Source organism: Antedon mediterranea, chromosome 11 (assembly GCF_964355755.1).
Source record: "Antedon mediterranea chromosome 11, ecAntMedi1.1, whole genome shotgun sequence".
Classification (NCBI taxonomy): domain Eukaryota; kingdom Metazoa; phylum Echinodermata; class Crinoidea; order Comatulida; family Antedonidae; genus Antedon; species Antedon mediterranea.
The window spans coordinates 17150061-17163595 of record NC_092680.1 but is presented as its reverse complement, the minus strand read 5'-3'; the positions used below and the strand labels follow the sequence as shown (position 1 = coordinate 17163595).

At 31.5% G+C, this 13535-nt stretch overlaps 1 long non-coding RNA gene across 1 annotated transcript in view; it reads left to right on the top strand.

The window, feature by feature from the left end:
- Positions 1 to 3168: 3168 nt before the first annotated feature.
- Positions 3169 to 13535, top strand: part of LOC140061943 (uncharacterized) — a 35852-nt gene continuing 25485 nt past the window's right edge. The window contains exon 1 of the long non-coding RNA XR_011847449.1: positions 3169 to 3244. This is a non-coding gene — a long non-coding RNA (uncharacterized lncRNA). The remainder of the gene's footprint in view (positions 3245 to 13535) is intronic.

Below are 13535 nucleotides of genomic sequence, written 5' to 3'. Positions count from 1 at the left end.
AACAATGTTATGTTTTATTCTACAGTATATGTCTCAATATTTATAGACAACACACTTGAGTTAACAACAAGTCATAAATCATAGTGTGAACGATAGCTACTAAAGAAGCATCAAGATACAATGAACCTGTCAAATAACATATGACCGTGATTACATTAAGATCATGTCCCCACCTTTACACCTGACCCATATAATTTCAAAAATAAAAACAACATAGCCTTTATAGTTAGGAGGCTGTGGTATGAATTAAAACATGAGCATTAGGCCTATATATATTTGAAAAATTGAAATCCAATTTCAAATGCAAAAAATTTCTTTATCAACTACGGTACCAAGGTAACACTTAGAATTTGTTATGAAACTTGAAAAAAACTTCTTCAATAATTATTTATTAGTTGCCATCAATTAATTAAACATAAAAAAAACCCAAAAAAACAAGCCTTTCCTAGATTTTGTGTAGCCGTGGAATAAAATAAACGTAATATAATTTTGCATCTTTCGGTTGGACAGAATGGTTGTAACTTATAGCGCAATTGTACCCATGCATACATTATCATATCATACACATTGTTTATTCATAATTAAGAGAGGGAGAAAATGTGTTGCCCTCTATAGTTTCTACTTAAATCGTTCAGGGTATGCACCGATTGGAGAGGTTTAGAATATAGTATAAATAGATATTGATATAAATCACTTTAAATAAATTTACCTACTTTATTAGGCGACATATACAATATTGTTTAGAGACAAACAGATGAGAACTGCAAATCTATTTTGAAATTTCATTTTGTAATACCATTTATTAGCATCTGTAGACTAAGATTAGATTACTAAAGTTGGTTTTGGAAATCTCAACAGATCAATCTTCAAATTAAAGTTAAGCAATCCAATTATAGTTAGTTGAAATTTAGTAAGGAATTATTAGCAGTGTGTTTTTAATTATCTCTTCCTTCTAGTTGGCAAATATGCCAAATAGTTCAGGCTGATTCATGATGATGATGTTATCTGATCTTAGTATCAAAAAGAATAGAAAGCAATATAGGAAATTGAAGAAGATAAGACATTAGATTTAGTTTGACGCTTTACCATTTTTAGGCCCCGTCTCCCCTTTTTTAGGCCCCGTTTCCCCCTTTTTTTAGGCCCCGTCTCTCCTTTTTTAGGCCCCGTCTCCCCCTTTTTAGGCCCTGTTTCCCCCTTTTTAGGCCCCGTCTCCCCTTTTTCAAAATCCTGGATCCACCATTGCATCATGGATTTATAGTAGGTGAAAATGTGTTGGTACCTAGGCCTATTGCTAGTGAAAACATCCATCTTCTCTTACCTTCATCTACATCATTTCATTATTTTGTATACCTCTAAATTATAATATAATGTATGCTGTATGCACTGATGAAGGAATAGTGTTGCCCGAAAACTCTGCAAATTGTTATGGCTTTTTTTTTTCGTTTTGATTTAGCTTTTTGCTTATTTTATTTATTTAAATAATATCCCTTGCACTGATGAAGGGCCATTGTTGCCCTACAATCCCTCTGCTAACTTTTCTGGCTGTTTTCCTTCATTTTTTTGATTTAGCTTTTCGCTTTTTTTTTTGTATCTCCACCATTGAGCTCCAGCCACTGATACCCACAGCATTGTCATTTTTGTCAGTAATTTTCCTTTGGATTTATATATGTAATAAATATATAATAAATATATATCTATTTTCTGTTTATCATTTCATAGTTTATGTTGAGCTGAGCCTAATTGTGAATAAAGTTGAATTAATAATAATAAATTTTATTTCAGCAATTTACAAGCCATATAAAATTCAAAGAAAAGCACAAGACCATCATCATAAAACATCATTTAAAAAGACAAGAAATCAATAAATACAAATTAAACCCTAAGAAAAGTCACATATTTTTAGTTTATTGAACTTGATGTTCATTTTAGTTCAAAGTAAAATTGGTTAGTTATATAATAAACAAGAAATATTTCTTACAAAAGTTGCCACTCATCTCATGATTATTAACGCTACATGCATTTCAATACTAAATATCAGCAAATGTTTTCATAGACTCTCTTTTCCCAGACGTTCTTTGGTGTGTGCGCATGCTCAGTCCGAGTTTCCAAATACCCATTTTTTTGCCGTATTAAACTATAAGCTACCTCATAGTAACTGTTTCCTAATGAATCTCTTGAATATAACTGCCTAAAGAAACAGTACGAAAACTAAAAAATTATACTGAAAATAATAAATATAAAGTATTCAGGTTGATGACATTTCTTTTAAAACGAGTATCTTCAGATTAAAAAAAAATAATATGAAAGTAAAGGTTATACATTCAAATATCAAATATCTAGATATACAGAAGTAACATTATTAATGTAGAATTATTAATTTTGAAAGAAATTTTGTTATGAGTCATTACACTTTCGTGTTGGATATGTGCCCAATCACAAACAGTACGGTACACTGGTGTTTGTGTGTATAAATTTTACTGAATTAATTTATTAAAAAATAGTTTTTGCATACATGTATTTTGAGGTTTTTTTTTCTGTTCTGTCGCATTAGTAAATTCTGAAAATCATTTTAATCAAGTCTAAGGTGAAAAAGCAACATTGGAAATATTGGAATTATTTGAAAAAAAATGTCTACACAAAAGATTTCATTTTTCAAGCTTTAATATTTGGTAGAATTTTACCTATTCTATTTTAAGATTATAATTTTTATTTGTTTTAATTTACACAATGAACCTGTAATCGACATGAACTAATCGACGTCCAACTCAGTCTGGCATTTGCAATTACAGATCCAAACATCAATCAAACTACTGACAGTCAACTTTGATATCACTTTAAATTCATATAATAAATATATATTAGCATTTCCAATTAGCAATTCTAAAACCAAATATCTGTTATGCATATGAATTTTGTAGTAAAATTATCTACAAAGTATAGACAGGCAGATCTTTGTACTGTATATTATTGCTATTATTGTAATTGGGTTTAATTTAGATTTAGTTATTTATAGATAACAAAAATGAATTGAATAAACCATTAATATTAAACAAAATTTAATATTAATATTAAATTTTGTTTGTACTATATTTTTGGATTTTTTATTTTCAGAGAAAAGGTTCACTTGAACAGAACACGAACCAAAACAAAAAATATGGATATATTCCCCAAAATATGGCTGATTGATAATATAGGCAGAATATTCCAATAGTGACCATTAGACCACTAGACTATCAGGTGAAAGGTATGTTCAATTCTAATTTTCCTTTTAAAGTATTGTTAAACAGCACTTATAGCTACTGTATGACAAAATATGTTTTTTTTTTTTGTATTCTAGTTTATTAGTCCTTGTCTAGTGTTATTAATATTTATTACATTAGCTTATTTAAACACATTCAGTGACCATTATAATGTACTATTACATCATGCTAAAAATCACACTAAGGACAAGGCCAAGGTTATCCTCTATTTACATTTTCACAGTTGAATACGTGATGTGAATGAAACCATGATGTAAACTGTATTCAAGTTTATTCAACATGATAAAACTATTAATTATGAATTAAAATAATATACCATTTGTTAGAGTTATTATATAGAGTTATAGATTGATGAACAAGAAATTGATTTCCAATCAAACATTTGTGTAATTCATTCTTGGCAACTGTTCAATTCTTTATTGAATTATATGAAAGGTATACATATATTGTAGGTCAGTCCATGGTACGTCCATGGGGTCCAGAACCGACCCCCTTAAATTGTATAACTTTGAGATAGAATTTGATGTTTTATATGAAGTCAGCCTCAGGTACATGGCTATTGCATTTAAAAAGACAAACATCTTGTTTTTGTGTTCATTTGGAAAGCACATCCTTTCATGTGGAAAGCACATTCCTTTTTCTATAGAACCCGAAGAACTTCTAGATCCACCCGGCCAGCTTTATGCACATAACAGTTACAGATACCACTGCACACGGAATGATCCCTTTCCTTCCATGTGTGTGCATGCTTTTCCTTTACTAAATTGTTTAGTTTTTCTTGATCTTGGTTCCATGTTTTGTGACTTTTTTTTAATTTGTTCATTCGTATATACAGTAAGTACTGTATTCATTTTTATTAACCTGGGCCACCCTGCCACAACATTTTTATCTGTTTGGGATTCTGGATTTGTCCATTTCAATCTGTACTTGCTGTTGTCTGTCTAATTGATTTTGGGAAATGACATAGTTACATTAACCAACATTGCTCAAGGTTCAATTGGCCCTTTCTGTATGTACAGCTACAGAGGACCTATCAGGATAGTACTGTACACACTGGGGATGATACCCTATCCTTTTGTACTATGTTTTTCCTTTACAACAATTCATGTCCACCAGATCACATCTTAGCATGATGATTTGATCGGCAATTGGAAATTAGGCAGTTCTGCACTTGGGTTTGTAAACTTTAAATAATGTAATTAAGCATTTTTCTTATTGAAATTTAATTTCCTAATGATAATAAGAATTATATCATTCTAGATCAACAACTTTTTTTTCTTCTAATGTCAATATAGTTCAAGAAATTTGGGATTGTGCCAAGAAATCAATCATTATAGGGAAAAAATGGCTATAAACCTCGGAATTTGTTCAAGCTGAAACATACCCTTGGCAAATTGAATGTTTTGTTTATAATTTGGGAGTTTCCGTATTGCAAGGCTTTCCCCCAATAGTGGCATAATCGTGCAAGACTTTAAAGCGCTGTCTACACTATCAAACTTTATGTGACAAAAAAATGTGATATGCTCATAATATGGACATGATGATGTCATATCACTACCATATTTGGGCATATCACTGCCATATTTAGGCACATCACACTTTTTTTGTCAAACTATAGTTTGATAGAGTAGATAGCTGAATATACGTTTGTTCTTCCTTGTCCTATAGCTGTTTCATCATAATACAAATAAAAACAACAAGGAGAAACTGATATTTTTATAAAAATATAGTGTTAGATCTCTTCAATATTGGCAAATAATAATAATTTTGAAATAAAAAAATTGCAGGACATTTTGTTCTTATGGAAGCTGGTATACAAAGAACAAATCATACCATTAAACACCCACAAGTTTGCCAGGATATCTTTGTCTTTGTCATATAGGAAAGAGGAAGAGCAGGGAATCTTTTCTTTGCATCCAAAATGAATTTACCAAATTCATGGTAACATAACAGGGAGTATACAGTACATGAGTTCTACATTTAAATATTGTATTTAATATTTAGATAGTATAATTAGGGACAAATCGGCGATCAAATTATGTTAATTCATTGGGGGCATACAGGTATATTGGGATGTGTTTCCTTGCTCCCGACTTCAACACAGTTTTGATGGTTTCTAGGTCCAGACGACGACCGACGCCACATTGATTGACCTGACCTAGTGAGGTCGTCGGTCGTCGCTTTCCGCAAATCGAAAGCACCCTATAGTGTGTGTCTCTGTACTTTCAGTTAGTCGCTCTGACATGTAGGAACATAATTGTCGTGGCTTATTGCCAATAGCACCCCAGATCAGGTATCAAGTTGTTGTCCCCTATGCTTAAACCGTGCCACGTACAGCTTGACAATCAAACACCTTGTTTAATCCGAAACCATATAAATTACGTATTAAATTATGTTTGAAAAGTTAACTTAGGATTTATAACTGATAAATAGTTTGAAGAAATTAATACATTAAACACGCATGAATCAAGGAAATTGTGTTTGACTTAGACTTCTGTAACCAGAGGAGAAATGTTCTAATCGTTCTCTCAACATCAAAACGAGTAGGAAGCGTTAAGCTCAGTAGGGTCAATTCCACATTTAACCTTATCTTCTGATTGGCTAATCAAGTATTTGTATAGCCTAGAGAAATTAGAGCAAAACTTGTACATTGGTTATAGCTGTTAATTTGATATCCTTTATTTCTGTTTATAATTTGAAATAGTTGTAACCATCATTAGTGATTATCAAACGACCTTGATGATTATCTGTTTTCAAAGGGATTTAAAATATAGAAAATTTAGTTTGGGTTTTGTTAGGTGATTTGACAATGTTTTTATGTTCTTTTATGCGAGACCTAATACCAAAGAATGAAACTATTATTACTAGTAATGAGGTGACTGTGAGGTTTAACATCACAGACAACATCCCAATTCTAAAGTTTCCTACTACTAGCTTTTTTGCCTGCATGGTTAAAACTTTTTGTTGTGCATGTCACAAACAGTTTTATAGTATGTCTTGTGGTCTCTACACTAATTGCAAATAAATTTAATATTTATCCAGTTTTTATCACTTTGGCCTTTGTGGAGACCCATCATTTACTGGTAATTTCTTTGAACATGGGTTATACTTCGATTGGTGTTTAAGCACAGGTTTTAAGGAGGAATGTCATCAGAAACAAATGTTTTAAGAAATCTGTGAATGTTTTCTCAGTGAACTTCCTACCTTTTTTTCTTAAGCCACATGATGCCCTATGACCTTTTAAAAATGCCAGCCTTCATCAATTTGATGACATAATTGGTGAGTGTAATTTCAACACCTTACAACTTGTAAGCCTCCACATTACCAGCTGGTAAACATTATAATTGACAGCTTTGTGGTATGTTTAAAACATTAAATATGGTATATCCCATTGCATACAGGTGATTTATGCCTCAAGGGAGTTATTATGTTGACCTGAGATGTTCAAGGGGTTAGTTAACAATGGCTTTTTGGGGATTTGAAAGTGCGCATATTTTGCCCACGCGGTAGGTAGGCTTTTGAAATGTCTACTACTGTACTAGCTGTTTCCCAAAATAACACAAAAATATTGTTTATTGCATAATACAGTAGGTTTAGTAAGAAATTTATAATTTCTTCCCATTTTTTTTTTCTTCATATTAGCTCTAAAAGTAAAGATTAAATTGGATAATTTGAAACCTCATCCAGTTTAAAGCACAAAGAGAAATCAGATTTAAAAATAAGGAGATATAGAGAACAGAACTAGAAAAAATTTGAATGTATTGCCTCATAGCGATATGTTTTGTCTCATATGTTCCATCATTTAAAATTAAAGAAATAAGTGAACCCATGCTTTGGGACACCCCTATTCAGGTAAATCCCTATTAAAGCACCCTTTCCTGTGAATAAACGAAGAGAAATATTGTTTCACTGCAGTCAACCCTCATTAAGGACTGCACATTTTGGCGGGTCTAACGTGTATGATAATGTGGAATGCACTTATCCATTTTTTTTCTTTTTAGATTATTTAGAATATAATAAACCTTTACTCTATTCAAAATCCATCAAGACTATTTAAATTTGTTCCATATTTGGTCATCATCTTGATAATAATTATTATTTTAATCTTATTTTGATCTTTTAGTAAGTAAAGGTATTTCATTCCATCTAGATATGTTGATTACTATTTAATCTACCTCATCTAAGGTGTGAATTTGATTGAAATCAGGTGTCAATAATTAATGACACAAAAGAAAGAACTTGAATTATGTAGTCTCTTTAACAGGCTGGGATAATAATCTCAGGTGACAAATTTGGAAGGAATTTTGAAGAGGTACAAGCTATAAAATGTGTGAAAATAAACAATTCTTCAGAATCAATCATCAGGAACTGACTACTGAAAAGTTTGTGGGGAAACAAGCTGCTTGTTAACCCCAAATAAAATACCTATCACAACAAATAGCTACTGAGAAACTGCATTTATTGATGGATTGTAACAATAATCGACATACAATCCCTAAAAACAAGTTATTATACAGTACCAAGGAAGACGGTTACTCCAAATACAGACATTGAACATTGATAATTCAAAGTTTATATTATATTTGAAAATTAAATTCTCTTTGTATTTAATATTTACACCCAAGATAATAATAGATTGATATTTATTTTTGCGCTTTATACATTTAAAAGCACATCAAGGCCTGAAGTGTGGTTTTCACTATAGATGCAATGCAGTGTAAGAAAATGCCCTTCCAACAATAGTTTTGAAATCAATATCCCTAGTTGCTTACTACATTATGTGTTCCCGAAATCCAACCCCACTTCTCCTCCTAAGGTCCCAAACATTGCTAATGACCGGGACTAAGGAAGTTAAAGCTTGGGTACAGGCATGAATTTTATATATAATATCTGGTTAATTGTACTTAAATCAAATATTTGTAACAGAAATCAAGACGAAAAACATGAATTTCCTTTAATATAGTCAAATACAAAATTTGGCAAAATTCTGCTATAAAAACCAGGAAGACTTTTTTTCAGGAGTTAGGTAGTTTAACCATGTAATAACATGTCTGGTGACTCCCTAGAAGGTGAAAAAAGATGGATATACGGTGGATAATTTTTGCTATAGCATGAAAACAAAAATCTGAAGTTGAATAAAAATACCAGAAATGTAAAATTATATAACCTATATTTAGTCAATTTGTGTACAAAAGAATATAAATTTTACTGTGTAATTTGATCTAGAAAAGTGCTTATTTTCAACAAGCTCGTGTAACAACAAATGAAATCCCAAAAATTATGAAACATAGGGGAAACTATAGATCGATAATTATTGGAATGTATGATCAATAGAAATGTTTTGCCCCGCATCTGGCCTTTAAACTAAGAGAAGACTTGTTGTCCACCAGCAGAAGAAAGCCTTGAATCTCTACTGATTGTATGACTGTGGTTAATGAAATTGTAGTTTGCCATATTTACTCATATTTATTAAAGATGTATTGTTCCCACAAAATAAAGATTAATAAAATCAGACTTTGAATAGGCCATTTGGCAGTTTTAATAAAGTTATTCACTTCTGTAGAAAAAAAATCAACAAAAATAATGATTTCACTTATTAAAAAAAGGCAAAAGAAATGGTTAATTTTAACCAAAAACGTGTCTAATGTCTATTTATTTTGACCATGTACAGTAGGTATAAAATATGTTATAGGCCTACCTATCCAAACATTGGATTGGAAAAAATATTATATACTATTTAGTCAAATTGTCTTGAAATCATGTTTTTTGTACAGTTTCTTATAAAATGTTGTGGTTTCTACCAAGTACTATAGCTTGGACCGAACTTTAATACCTCTTGGATACAGTGGCGTATCCAGGATTTTGAAGTTGGGGGGGCCGGGAATTGCCAATTTGCCGACAAAATTGGTGTCAGTCTGTACATACACGACGTCTCTGATCAATATATGTTCTAGGATTACATAGTCATATTGTCTTATATGGGATAACGATGCAAAATTAAAACCAAACCAACATTATCTGTTAGTATGTTGTATTCATATTACAATAAAGAAAGAATTAGGAAAATCTGATTTGTAGTTTTCGAAATATAGGGTCTAAAACATCGCCGAAAATGATCGTTTTTAGCCACGAAAGAAGTAAAACAATTTGCGGCCTCAGTCAAAAATTCTATTAACTACGCCATTTTTAGTTAAAATAATTACATATAATTACGTTTTTTAGTAATTTATTTTATATATCACCATTGGAAATATCAATAAAACATGTTATTAAATGCTTATAAAATATATAAAGTTGTTTACTTAACGGAATTCGGACAAATTCATTGCTCTAACTTTGTGTAGTATCGATTAGAGAGATTCATGTTACACGCGCGAGAGAAAACATTCCGCTGCGGGTGATTCGCATCCACCAATCAAATCAGCTAGAATCCTAAATCATTCAACCGTAAGCAATGCCAATCGCGAGAAAGCTCAGCTTTAATTGGCTTACGATGACATCATATCACAAAATGGTGGTTTTGTAGTTGAGCCTCACGGAATATTCTGTTCCAAAAATGAAATACATGGATATTTTTTATGGTATATGTGCTTTTTCTAAAAATTTTGAATAATAAAGGCCTCATATCGAGAAAAAAAACCGGGTTTTTGGCACTTATAATAAATATATCTTAGACAAAAAAGCACATGGCATGTGGAACTATATAATCTCTTAGCGTAGGAAGACATACAAATCCCAGGTCATGAGAGGCTCAACTGCATGCAAAAATAAGGTTTTAGGGTAAGGTCAAAGACTTTTGAGAAAACAATCTACCGCGTACGGCCGTATGTACGTGCTACACATTTTTTACGTGTTTCGTTAGATGTAATGAAAATAAAAAATAGTTGATCTGAAGGGATCAATGAGTATATGATATGTAAATAAACAAACACTCAAAAGAATTATGTTTACAGTTCAATTATTATCAGAATAAATAGTTAATTTTTTTCCCCGGCACCTTTGTTTGCCCACGGCTGCGATGATGCGCCGACGGAAACGAAATCAGGGGGGCCCGGGCCCCCCGGCCCCCTACTGGATACGCCACTGCTTGGATACCACCTGCACACAATCAACTGATCTCTAATGCCATTAAGGAAATGCTAAGTTTAACTTTAGAATTACTTGTCATAGTCTCAAGCTTATGAAACTAAGATCTTGCGCACCAGAAAATAAAATAGGAACAATTAATCTTTCAAATGTCAGACAATGGTAAGAAAATGTCAGGCTAAATAAAAGATATTTTATTCAGTAATTTAACTTATATATTAAGAATGCCATTTAGTAGTTAAGCCTATTTCTAAATGTCATTATTTCACAAGAAAATGTGGTAACTTATTCAATCTCAACTAGTTTTCAAAGCAGAAAAAGGCCCAAGGAAGTAAAACAGAAAAACAAAAAAGATCTCTATTACATTTTGACTGTGTTAATAAACTTGATCAATTAGCACATTGAAAATGAATTGATTGAGGAAAGGTATAAACAGAAGTATTACTCATTTCATACTTAAGGATTGTTTGTCCATTTTTATTGCCACCCACATAGACTTAAGTATGAAAAGATGATCATTTTCCAATTATTCCAACATCTTTTGTTGAAAGCTAACCCCTGCTTAGATTTTCCTATTTGGGGAATTTCATTTCAACAACTTGGTTAGGCGTTAATTTGTAATACATATTAATTTTATTTTGATAACATTTACTTGCTTAGAATGTTTGCATTGTCTGCTGTCCTCTATACTATTATTAGAACCATAATAGGTGTACAATGTACAAAACTTGTCTGCAGAGGGTTTGAAAATGGTATGAAACTTGAAAGTGTCTTAAAATAGAGGATGCCTACAAGTGATATTAGGTGTGGTCTTTGTTAAACAAGTTTTAGTTTTCATAGGATATTCAATAGATATTGGGAAGCAAAACTAATATACAGTAATTATACAATTGGAGCAAAATTATTTATCTAATACAATGAGGAGGTAATTAAGCATCCGTAATTAGCTGTATTATTTTATCATTTAATACCAAAACGTGTACCTTACTTTTTGTAATTAAACTTGGTATTGAAATTATATAACAATTTAATTGTTAGAATTTAGTTGTAATTAAGCCCCTGTAAGGATGTTTACCAGCACCCCTAATGCTTGGTTCTCACTAGGATGCAACGTAAGGATCTAGACAGCACCCCTAAAGCTTGGTTCCAGCTAGGACGCAACGCAAGGATCTAGACAGCACCCCTAAAGCTTGGTTCCCGCTAGGACCCAACGCAAGGACCTAGACAGCACCCCTAAAGCTTGGTTCCCACTAGGACGCAACGCAAGGAACTAGACAAAACGTAAGCGAGTTGACCATGACAAGGAACAGTTCATCGTTACATTACGTTGTTGTATTGCGTCTCTTGTAGAAACCAAGCATTACAGTTAGCTTCCACCAATAACCTAATAGAAATTAGAAAGCGAAATAGAATACGTTCTGCAGCTACAGATTTTTAATGTCAATTAAAATTATTTGCTCAAGATTTAAATTGAAAACAATTCGTAACTATATAAATAGTGTTGAGTTATTATGAACGTAATTATCAATTAAAAAGACTAACAAAGTTGAAATTAATAAGAGGATATTTGATACTCGTTTGATGAGCGCCAACAGTGTCTAGCCATAAACAAACAAATATAAGAAGTCAATCATTAAATGTTTGTTTTGATTGATTTATTCAAAATGAATGAAAATGAATTTGTTTGTTTGACAAATCTGCAGGATTCAAGTATGATTATTTACCCAATGACTCAGAATGTTCAACTGCCTCAACAAAATAACAATGTTTGTAAACCTTGGACCTGCTTTCATTAGTTCTCAATTTGCTATAATGAATTTTAATTAATTTAATTAATTTTAATGGTCTTGATGGATAATTTCAGTAGTAAATATAAAACTTGGTAGTCTGATGGTTTATCGTGAAACATTCAGGTATTCTGCGTTGTAATGGTTGCGAAGGAGATCCACAAATTTAGTCTTTTATTGTGTGAATTATTTATTTGACCATAATTATCATGTTTTTTCAAAGGTTTCTTGGTATTCAGTGCCTCCATTTATATAAATTAATCCATAATTTGATTGAATTTTCATAGTATCGTATTGTGTTTTCTACAATTGTTTGCTTGTTTCTGATCAATCTATAATTTTTCTTAGGTCTTACCAAAAAAACTTGGCCTATGTACAGTTGGTTCTCCCAATACTGGACTTTCTAAAAACCGGAAACTTTCCCAAATGTTTCTTGAGGTCCAAAAGTTCCATAGAAAGCAGAAAAATAGTAAGTTTCTAAATATTTAATGCTGGGAAAAAGTTTAAAGAAAATATAATTAGTAATAATTAAAAAAAAAAGTTTCATGAACAAACAAAATCAACTTCATGAAGGTTTCTGTGTGTGTGAGGAAATAATAGTAAATAACAATTGATTAGAGGGTGGAAACATGTTACTTTACTATCTTTGTTGAATTATTGTACCTTTATTTTCACAAATTGTTAACAGATTTCACAGAGAACGCCTTTATAATTATTTAAAGTATAATGATTTCTTAAAAACATAGTTAATGACATAGTAGTGAGTCTATTGTATTACCATAATAGGGATATAATAAACACAATACACATAAATAGGATATAATTCTATATAATTTATACATTTGTTCTCTTGCCATTTACTCTCAGTACAGTATTGTCAACTAACTGAATGCTCGGCAATTTCTAAACTTGATTGATTTTTAGCGGATTATATTGTCAACTTTTTAAAGTTCTTAAAAGTACTTTTTTTTTATAGTTTACGTTTGGTTTCCTGAATATGAGATTGAGGGATTTAAATGTTATTTTTATTCAAAAAATAAACTCTGTATGCAACTGATAATGAGTGAAACTTGAATTCGTGGCTTGTCTTTCAAATGATACAGATTGAAGTCTCATCCAAATGTTACTAGATATGTTTCATCTTATCACCTGTGTTCCTCTAAAGCTCTGTCTATCAAACCTTATGAGACAAAAAAATGTGATGTGCCTATATGGACAATGATGTCATATCATTATCAGTATCATATCTGGGCATATCACTACCATATTTGGGTACAACACACTTTTTTTGTCAGTGTAGCCATTGCTATTATTGCCATGTTTCCATACTAAGTTTTAAAGTCTTACGCACCTTTTCTTTGTTACATCCTCCTTGTACGGACTCCCACATTTTCTCAAACAT